The following is an 11,733-nucleotide window of genomic DNA, read 5'->3' on the forward strand; positions in this document are numbered from 1 at the left end:
AGTTAAAAGAAAATAATTTTGGGTGAAGTTTTTTTTTTTAAAAAAAAAAAAAAAAAAAAAAAAGTAAATTAAATGAATAAAAAATAAAACACATTGAAAAATATAAATACAGACCAGAAAAAAGGGAAACTTCCAGAAACCATACCTGAATCGTGTTGATTTGTGTTCACATGAACATTAGCATCCCAAAATAATTAAAATATTTAAGTGTTACTGAATAGGCGCTGTCTTACTTTGATCACTCTAAAACATAAAATGTGGTGAACCAACAAACTGGCACCTATCAGCTTCAGGATAATAAATAACTAAATTGCTCTCAGTTTAAGTGAATTCCTAAAGAACTGGCTTAGTAAAACCGTGTTAAAATATTCCAATGTGTGCATGTGCCTGTATGGAAGTGGGTGCTTGCAGAATGTCGGTGTTTAAGGTGTTATTGGAGCATTAAACAGGATGCAGATGTTAGTCTTCAGATGTTTGTCTTTCATCTTTCTTTACAAATGCTTCACACTGCATGCTTAAGCGTGCATAATACGCCGCCTTGCAAAAGTATCGATACCTCCTCAAACTTCTCTAGACTTAGATCACAGTCACTCACTGCTGAGGGTTTCGTATGTCACAAAACCAACACGTGGCAGCACGTAATTGCTAGGTGGAAGCTAAAAAGACTTTAAAATAAAATCCGAAACTTGCAGCAAGCATTTATACTTTGCCTCATTTACTCTGACAATCCTAAATCTAACCAAACACAACCAACTGCTTTCAGGAGTCAACTTATAAATAAAGTCCACCTGTCTCATATTTAACCTCAATATAAACAGAAGAGTTATCCAAAACCCTCAGAAGTTTGTTAGAAGACGTTCGCTAACAAACTTGTGGTAAGATTTAAGAGATATGAATACTTTTGCTGTTTATTGTTCACAACACAACGGAACCTTAGAGCTTAGGGTAAATATTTCTTATACGCCAAGTCGTGCATTAATGCCTGACGTGCCTTTTTAGAGACTTTTGTAGAGAAACACACACAACCAGACTAAGTGGAATCCCACAAAGTAAATATAACCTGAAACCTCTCACTTGGAGGGTCACAAAAGCTTTTATTTACACAGACTGAGGATGTGTTTGTGCTACATTTCTGTCTGGATCTCAGAGCAACATGAATAATATGAATAAATCTTTGGTTTGGGATTTTTCTAGTCGGCCTTTTTTTCACCAATCTGTGGACATACCTACTCATCCATCAACTGTGAGAATGCACACCACTCTATGACAGCACAATTTATCATAAAAATGTGTGAGACAGAATAGAAAAGAATAACTCAAGAGGAATAACTGTGTTTTACACCAGTGTTTCCAAGTAATGTATACACATACATATGATATTTGTCTAATTGGTTGATAAAATATTAGCTCATCTTTAAACAGTCAACTGCTCAGCATTTCTGATGTTTATCATCTTTCTCTTGATAATGCGCTCCCTGTGGCCTCTTAAGCACACGGACACCATGGTCATTTTAACCCAGACATCGGTACTTTTGGCAGTGAGGAGGTGTCGAGACGGCCATAATAACGCTCGATAAAATGCGATGGCGATCCACCAGCAGATGTCACTAACTGTGAAAACTTCACTCTGGATGTCAAGCAACTTCTCGTTTGTCCACTCTTCCTCCAGATTCTTGGACTTTAATTTCCAAATATAGTGGAAGATTTCTTTTTTTTTCATCTGGAAGGAGGAGTTTGAACCCCTAAGCAACAATCCTGTTCTACTTTCTTTAGGTCAGACAGGACTCTTCTGATGTTGCCTCCTGTCCTGTTTGTGTCTTTGTTGCAGCTCTCAAATCACAGTCCCGAGTCCTGCATCCTTTGAAATGGGCTTTGCATAAAAATCTCTAATTTCTGTTGCTGGCTGGTGACCTTTTTCAGTCCACTCAACTTTCCATAAATTTGCTTGAATGCAGCACTTTGTTAACATTCCCCTCATCTACCAGTGACCTTTTGTGGCTTACCTTTCTTGTATTTGTGTCAACTGGACAGCTGTCAAGTGAGCAGTCTTGTTTATTCCATGACATCGCTACGTCTAAAATAGATTTTTATTTTCATTTTGATATCCTAATAAAATAAGAGCCTCACCATGATCTCCTGCTTTTATTAGCTTTACTAGAAGTAGACTTAGAAATTGAAATTAATTTATTATTAAGCCATAATCATTAACATTTGCACAAAAAAACACTTCAATCTGTGAAAAATGTGTAATACATAAATTATGTTTTTACAATTGTAAGTAATAAAATAAATTAACTTTTCAAATATTGACATAACACTCTTTGCTCAATAACTTAATAAATGCGGTGTTGTAAATTGTTTGTTCTGTCTTGTGTCTTGAGCAGTTTTGTGAATGAAGCCATGGAGACCAGACAGACAGACAGAGATGTGAAGAAGTTAAAACCAGCTGACAGCTGACAGGACATATTGACTTCTCTCACAAGCAACAAAAGCTGTCTACACGTGTGTTTGGGTGTGTGCGTGAAAGTCAGTGTTGTTTAAGTTAGATTCTCTCAGCCTGGGTTGAAGTTTAGCACCTGAATTTTTCAGATCAAAATGTTGCCGTCTCACCATCCCATCCGCGTGCAGCTGCCTCGCACAGGACGCTACCCTTACCTGCTTTACTTCTCTTTTTTTCTGCACTAAAAAGAAATATGTAAGCCTGTGCAAACAACAAATGCCCATGTCGAGCTTTTGTGCAAGCACTTGTGCAAATGGAAGTGATTTCTTTTAAGCTCCCTCGTTCACGCATGCACAACCATATGAAAGCTGTAAATGACAAACCAGCAGCATGTCATGGGAGAGAAATCAGAGCACATCCAAGTATTTCAACATTACTGTCACACTGTGAAAGATTTATTTTCTCCTAATGAGGCCAATGAACTGTTGTCGAGTGGTTACATAAGCACTGTTAGCTGCATATGTTCTTGCCCAATTGTTTCACTCTTGAATTTGCAACGACTGAGTGTTTCAAAGAAAAGCTTGGAAATGAAACAGCTGGTTTCTCGGAACAAGATGATTATTTCAGTAAAAGCGAAACTTATTTGACAATGAAACTGAAATGCAATTTCGGATAATTATATTTGTCCATGAGACCAAAGTTGTCATAATGTTGTGTGGGAGTCATTAAACTACCTGTGACACAAATAAAAAAAAATGCACACTACCTGTTATGTGTTTCTCACACCTGTCCACTGTCCACTTTCTGTTTGAATTGTGGGGTGGTGCTCTGTTCACCATGTATCTCACGGCCTGCTTAGGAAGGTCTCACTGCAGGGGTCCATCTCCTGCTCTCTGCAGGAGCCGCTTCCTACTGTAGTCTCAAAGAGCCTCTCTTTGACTGCAGATGCAAATCATAAGCTGCTTTACTTGGACTTTTTTTTTTTTTGTCTCTGAAGTTCAAGAAAAATAGCAGGTGTAGTTCAACTTTTTAAAATACTCTGATTTATTTAGTTAATAAATTATGTTTTTGTTTTGTCTTATTGTGATTATATGACAACTGAGGACACATGATGTAGTTTGTGAAAACTTACCATGGAGGAAAATGGCAAAAAATGAAAAAAAAAAAAAACAAACAAAAAAAAACAGTTATGTTAGTATTTGGGTTTTGTGTTCTGGTATTTTGGCAGGTAACTTATGCAGTACTGATCAGAAATTAAGAACATTTAAAAACTTTTCAAAAGTATTTATAAACCTCTGTCATATTTTGCCCCATTTCGACCACAAAAATCAACATATTTTGATGTGCAGTGTTAGATTTCTGTCTTGGTAGATTTACAGATCTGTTATATCATGTTTTGCATGGTAGACCACATCCTACTTCATTTAAAATATGAGCTGGAAACAGGTTCTCAGAGATGCTGGCACACTTATTACTGTGCTAGCACACAGTAATGTGCTGCCTACGAAAGCATCTTGTTCAAACATGAAGAAGGATCTGTACACCAAGTTTGGCTCCAGAGGGACTGCACTAACACTGGCACTTGGAGGACCTGATGGAAATCTAATAGATGAGGGTGGTTTCATTATTTGTTGACAGACTAACTGGCAGTCTAAACATAAACTGTGGCTCCTAAGCTGTAGCTAGTTTTAATAGCTGTCCATAAACACAGATTAAGCAATAATTAAAGAGTACAGAATCAGCACAGCTGATGCTGTGTAATTAATGGATGATAAAAAAAAAACATGATAAAGACAGGAAAGATAATCAGAAAGTGAAAGAGGGAATTCACCAGGAATAAGCAGGAATAATAAAAATCATTTTTGTCAAGGACTCCATGTATCTTCACTATCTCCAGGGTGAAGTGGCCTAGTTAATGTTAATTATCAGAGACATTAATGAACTTTATTCCCATTACATGGTGTGGGACCTGGCACCCTCATAATACACGGTTCTACTTTTGGATAACACAAAGTGCACTTTTAGATTCAGTTCTATCACATAAACCATCTGGAATTGACACGGTTTTAAAGCTATTTAAAACCAACCTCAGTTTTATGCTCTAGAGCAGGGGTCTCAAACTCAATTTACCCAGGGGCCACTGGACGCAGAGTCTGGGTGAGGCTGGGCTACATAAAGGATTCCACAAAAAAACATTTTAAAAATATCCTCAAATGTCATCAACATTTAATTATTTCTCCAATCATGAACTGCAGGCTTTGGCTTTGACAAAGACATGATGAGGGTGTGACAAAATTTAGGGTGCATTTACACTGCAGCCTGAAGTGACCCAATTCCGATTTTTTGTCAAAGCGGATTGTTTTTCCACCGGGCCGTTCACACTGCCGCACATATGCGACCTGTATGTGTTCTGCAGTCTGAACGGGCAAACGACCTGAAAGTGTCCCGCATGCACAGTAGAGGGCGCAATAGCGTCAGCGTTCTCAGTGTTCTGCCAACTGCCATAAAAAGAAGAAGTGCTCAGGGTTTGCGGAAGTAAACATGGAGGCTAACAGTGGAGCTTAGCTTACATATTTGAAGTTGTTGTCCAACCGGAGCAGCATATTAACAATTTAATCCTCATTATAGTCCATCATGGTTGTTTTTCTTCCCACTTGTTGAGTGTCAGGAAGCAGAATTTGTGGAGTATCAGTGACGTTCAGTTCGGATGGATGCGGCCTGGACGTTAGGTCGATTTGAATCGGATACGTATCGGATATGGGTCGCATTCGAAAAGAATCCGACCTGTGCTGTTCAGACTGTCATGAAAAGATCAGATACAGGTCGCATTACGTAAAAGAAATTGGGTCACTTTGGGCTGCAGTGTGAACGCATTCTAAGTTTATTCCACTTGGCGTCACTCTTGTTCTACGTTTTATAGAAGTCTTTACCCAGTTAGCAACGTATGGAGAACGTCTCGACGCGTGACGTCATCACCGCTTCTACTTGTCAAACAGCGCGGTGGATGACGCAGCCCGGTAGCAGTCTCCTTTCTCTGCGTTTGATCATGACATTAATGGTAGAAAGAACCGGAATGGCGACTGCAGGGAAGGGAAACTGGTACCGGACCGGTCCATCATCAGGCCACACTATTGTTACAAGCGTAGTGTGCATGAAGTCAGTGTAGCTTAGCCTAGCACCGAATGTCAGCCATGACGAGGAACGGCGGGCGGGAGTTCCTCCAGAGGTCCGCTCACCCTGTGGGCCGCACTAATATTCATATCAAGGTGAGGCCCACGAGACATCGTCCTGCGGGCCGTCATTGGCCCGCGGGCCGCGAGAATGAGACCTCTGCACTAGAGAGTCTGCAGTGTAATTAATCATTCAAAAAAGACAAAGCCAGAATGGAAAAATTAAAACACACAAACCCCATGTGCTTTCCTTTCAACATGATTGTAAAACTCAGCTCAGACTTCATAAAAGAAACAGCAACTCAAAATGACACCAAAGCTGCTCTCACTTTTCTCTGTTTTGTCTGTTGTTTAAGTATATGTTTAAATATGTTTTGTTTTTTGTATGTGCAGATGTATAAAAATGAAGTGTTTGTAAATAGCAAGTCCTATTCCATATGAGAGAAAGAGTGTAAAATGTACGACGTGCAACTGTGTTAGGAGAGTAAGTTTGTCTTGCCATGACATGGGTACATATGGTGAACCTAGTTCTCAAAGCCAAGTGTATGCCCAGACAAAAATCAGTAACACATTTTTGCTACATATTTGATTATTTCTGTCCGATTCTCTGATTAAACTCATTTCTCTTTCCCAGATTCTGTCAAGACATTTGAGTTCCAAACCTGTCAATTCAATCATTACTACATTTTATAAATCAGTTTTAAACTTTTTTAGATCAAATTATTGGAAAAAAAAAAAAAAAACATGGGATCCATCACTATGGTAATAAAGAAATCTTGAATAGTGTTGATGATGAAACAGAAAAACACAAATGTCTCACATGCCAGTAGTTTGTTCTTGTTAAACCTTCCTTAAGTGCCATTTACTTTTTAAAAGAGACCGTGCGGCCCAAAGGGGGATGCTTGAGTATGGATGGCTGAACGTATTAAGGTTGGAGTTGCCAGTTTCCATAGATCAGGCTTTAGTTTGAGGACTTACAGACAACTGGACCCAGTAGGGGATCGCCCACCGCTCCATTGAAGCTCTGAGTGGCCAAGGCCCTGCTGGCTCCGTCTTTTGTCTGGTTTCCCCTACATCCTCAAGAGAGTCACGAACCTTGTTCCCCCATGCCACCATATGGACCATCTCAATAGGCTGTCAGGAAAGTCTTTAGCCAGGGTGTTAAACCAATGGAAAAAATGTTGTGGAAAATGTTTGCTTCCTATCGAAAATCTTTAAGATACAACAAAAATTGGAAAAAAAAAAATAAAAAAAATGCTGCTTTCTCTCTGTGCCATCTTTTTGATATTTATTTGCTGGCAGAACCCAGAATATGTTTTCCCTTTACAGCATTGTCGTCGCCTGTAGCTCTGCTTCAAGTATTTACTGCTAACTGCTTGTAAGCGTGACTCAAAAACTATTGCCTGGAGACGCAACAGACATAAACACACCATTTGCATTCTCCAAATCCTTGAGATACGGTGAGAGAGAGCTCACTTTACAACTCGCTATAAAGTGAGATTTAAAGCAAATGTCGGTTGTTATGGTTTTTATGATTTCAGCTGTGCGTTTATGCCAGTGAAAACCACATGAAAGACAGCTGGTGTGTAGCTGGTGGGTTCACTGGTTGATGGTGAATCCATTGAGTTTGACACCTGGTGCTGAATGACCACGGGAAAAAGAGCCCCTCTGCTGCTTCGGTGATGTTCTCCAGCCGGAGCTGAGAAAAAGCTCAAAGGCACATTAACCTTCAAAGTAACACTACTGAATCAACTTTTTGAAGTCAAGTATCATGATATATTGTTGTCGTACAGCATTTTTTTTTTTTGCACCTGAAAACTCCAGCTGCAATACATCTTGAGTCTTTTCAGAATTTTTCTCTCCCTAGTCTAAAAAATGTTTGAGGTTCGCTGTCAGAAAAAATAAAAGACACATCGTAAAAGTGGAGTTTCAGATTTGAACAAAATGTCCTCGGTCTAATCTCATCTGTTAAACACGTCAGCTAAGCTTTGCTCCTTCGTAGAGGTTTCTCAATTCTGCGCAAGTAGCAATCAGCGAACCGCGAACTTGTATATATAGAAACATTTGTCCACATGATTGTTCCTCATGTTGCAACGACACATAAACACGCATTAAATACAGGGACAGAAATGCAAACACAAACACACTTTTTCTCACAAGCAAAGGCTCCTGTAGTTTACTCTATCACTGAAACCGAAAACCACAACACAAACAATACAGACCGCTCCTCGGCCCCGGCCACATGTTTAAACCTTGACAAAAAGGAATGACACAAAACCCCCTTAGACTTTTAACTCCTTGATCTTGAAGTCTTTTCATCACTTGTGTTACAGTTTACCTGGCAGTTTATATTTTAGATGCAGTACCAAATCTTTTTTATGTGATTTAAAAAAAAAAAAGTCTGAAAATAGTCAAAGAAATGGTACAGACCTCATTTGTGGAAAGTTTCTGCTTTCATCTGCTGCATTTATGGGATGTGTAAAAATGTGGGACAAACAGAGTTGTAAAATAAATTGTGTGTGCTGTGTGGAACAATGTTACTGAGAGTCTCCTCAATTGTAAAATGAAATTGGTTTTCTGACTTTCAGTTTGATGTACAATGAAAATAGATATTTACACATGTCCAACATTTAGTCATAAACTTTTCCTGTTTTAAATCAGTAAGATTACTCAGATTTATAATGCAAATAAGCAGATGGCATCATTTAGCAACAATATGCTTTTAGGGAAACCAGCAGTCACTTTCTTCGGTGAGTTGGGAAAAGTGGTTAAAAAGATCTGTACTTCCTCTTTGTAATTAGATGATAAGTTGAAGTCTGACTTAGAGATAACAAATCACTTTCATTAGATAAATAATTTTCTGTCTCCCAAACTCAATTTTTTCTGGCATTAGAACTAAATGTTTTTGCCCAAAATCTACTCGCATAGTTATTAAGCTAGTATATTTGAGAGGTGGTGAAGCAACTTAGAGTTTAACTCTAACAGCAGAAAATCACAGTTTCCAGTTTAGTCTAATCTGTGTCACAATATTTTATTTCCACAGTTCTGCTGAGAAGTGTCAGCTCCCCCAAAGATTGTCTTACTAATAAGAAATGGTCCCTAGCAAAGACTTACTTTTGGTAAATTAAAGCATTACTAAATATTCAGTTAAACAGTAATATATGAAGTGCATAAATCTCTCATCTGCCAACAGACTCCCAGAGAGACGTGTCCGCAATTTGGAAATCGCATCAGAAACTCATCAAAGGCTAATGAGCAGATTGAGAAAAATTGTGTTTGCTAACAAAGGAAAACAAATTTCTGTCTCAGCTTCAGCACAGCTTGCAGATTTTCCAGATTAAAAATAATTGCACGTGGTGCAATCAAAATAGCCACTGGACTCGAGTGCTTAAGTTTTTTTTTGTTTTTTTTTTCCCCCAAGAGTGCTGGACATATCTGGTTTCCTAGACCTATCAGTTATAGTTACATCAGTGCATATTTTCTTACCCAATTTAGCCACATCTTCACCCCTTTCTGCTCACTTGCTCTGTTTTAGGGAACAGCTCCCCCTCCCCGCCCGAGGTCCTTCTATTCTCGGCCATCCGTTGAGCCGTAACGTCACAGCTGCTGTCCTTTTAGTGCTTCTTTATGCCCATGTCCCATCATTAAACACTCAGAGGGCATTTAAAAGGGAAGAGGCTACAGCTGTCAGTCAGAATGATTGAGTGTCTAAACATGACTGTCACTTTTATGTGCTTCCTTTGTAACTTAGCTGGCTATAATAGTAGGCGGCCCAGTGTTTCCCGGGCACGAGGCTGTGGCTGCAATCAAATACCCATTAATCAGACAGAGGTAAAGGCAACGTCAGGAAAGCAAAGACATACTGTCTTGTCGTCTTTTACTTTGACAAATATGAGATATTGTTACATGTAATCCATCCTGCGTGGTGCTTTTGATGTAATTCCCAAGCTGGAAAATGGAGGGCTATTTGTCACGAGCGCATAAGTGAACATGAACGGGATCATGTGGACAAGTTGGCTTGCATGTGCCAGAACACGGAAAACACCTGAAAGTAATGGTGCGCAAGCTTTTTTAGACGAGTTTGGTGTTTTTATAGGACGTCGCGCTGTGGAAGAACAAATCTGACGTAATAATTTTGATTGCCTGAGCCACAAGTGTTGACATGCCGGTTGGGTGGCTTGAAGGCATTTGCCTCGCTCGTCTGCTGTTCCTAGATACCAGTATGATCACAGAGAACTCCATTTGACTTAAGCAGAAAAGTATGTGTGTGTGTGTGTGTGTCACCAGCACAGCGAGCAAGAAAAGTGACAAATGAACATGTGATAGGAGAGAAAAGATAGAAAAGGATGAAAACAGGAAGCTGAGTCAATGATGGGTGAAGAGAAAGGAGAGGGAGAGCTTTGTGTGATTTACAAGAAAGACAAAGTGACCTGAAGTGAGAGAGAAAAATGAGCAGGTCTGTTTCCAGAGCTGGCTTTGATTAGCGACTGTAACCGTGTTCTGTTCCTCATTACCTCGCCACGGTGAGAGTGAGCAGGCTCTTTCTGGGAGGTTAGACAGTGGGCCTAAATTCATCCGCCGCATCTTTCCAACCTTTACGACAAAGGTTGCCATAATTCAAAGACAGCTTCTGATCTTATTGTAGTTTCCTCTCTGGGATTCATGCCCTCTGCTGATCTAAAATGTACCTGTTGGAATAAAGCGATCATCACTGAGCGGCCTGTGATCACATCTGCAAAGAAGCACACTGGCATCTCTATCGGAGAGAAGAAGATTTAAGGAATGGCAGATTTAGAAATCTTTATCACAGCTGGCTCCTGAAGTGAGGAGAGAAAAGTAGACATCAACCTCTGTGTGTGTGTGTGTGTGTGTGTGTGTGTGTGTGTGTGTGTAGCAGTGAGCAAAAATGCAGGATTATTTCTTAAATCCAGTTGATGTGTAATGATATTAATGTTAGTATTTTTGCCTACCAGTAACATATGGACTCTAGTGCTTGCTAGACTCACAGTTTGTCCAAAGAATTAGTCAGAAAGTCAATAAACACTATTTCTTATTGTCTCGCTGACCACATTATTAAATACACCTGTTAAAATTGCTTGTTAAACAAGTAGTAAAATCAGTCAATCACAAGGCAGATATCCTGCCTCTCACTCATTGCCTGCTAAAGACAGGCACCACGGTTTCCTTTCAGTCCGCTCAGAGTTTAAACACTTTTAAGCATTTTTGAGTTGAAAACATTTTTTGTCCAACTTAGTCCTAGATTGGTTTATGTTAAATCCATGCCTGGGTTAGAAACCAGTAGTTTTTAGAGTAAATCAACAAATTAAAATAGTTTTAAGTTAACTACTTGAATATAATTTTCTATAAATTGATTATCAGACAGCAGATAATCTAAAAAATCATAAATGAGTCATTTGTCTCTTGTCTTAGTAAATCTGTTTTGATTGATATTATTACTGTTGTATTGTTTCTTGAAGCTGTTACTGATCTGCAGATCTCTTTCAGAGACAGACCGCTACATCCTAAGTGCACAAAGTCGTGTTACAGGAGATCCTTACTTCCAACAAACAAACTCAATAAGTGTTTATGTACCTGCTGTTATGTGGAAAGTTTTACTAATTTTAGATTATTTCTCTGCACATCTCTGTCTGCAGTTTTTTCATTTTCATATCTTGTAAATAGTCTGGTGTTTTTAATTAACAAATACACATGCACATTTTAAAATGTTCTCTCTTTCTTGAGTAATTTTCCTACTCAGTTCCACATTCCTTAGGTTTGGAGTATGCTATTTTTGCAACCTCACACTATTGTATGTCATAATCTTGCCCTTAGTGCACATAATATTCTTAATTTTGATTTTTATATATTTTAAATACAAAAATTGTGGCAAGATTCTCTTTCTGCTCAAGTTTTCCGCCTGCTTGTAGTCTCTTACTAAAAGGCACTGAAGAAAAAAGTCAGTTTCCGAAGTGGAGCATGCAGTCTAATTATGGGTGGTCTTTGAAGTAGCCAGATTGACCACTGAAAGTACTCCTTTTCAACTGTCTCCACATGTGGCATGAACACTTGAGAAAACCTGAACGTTTATGCTTTATAGCTCGTAATCGGCAAGAATGTGACACA

The sequence above is a fragment of the Poecilia latipinna genome, unplaced genomic scaffold, assembly GCF_001443285.1.
Source record: "Poecilia latipinna isolate Pla-1442-1.1 unplaced genomic scaffold, P_latipinna-1.0 Scaffold113, whole genome shotgun sequence".
NCBI classification, from domain to species: domain Eukaryota; kingdom Metazoa; phylum Chordata; class Actinopteri; order Cyprinodontiformes; family Poeciliidae; genus Poecilia; species Poecilia latipinna.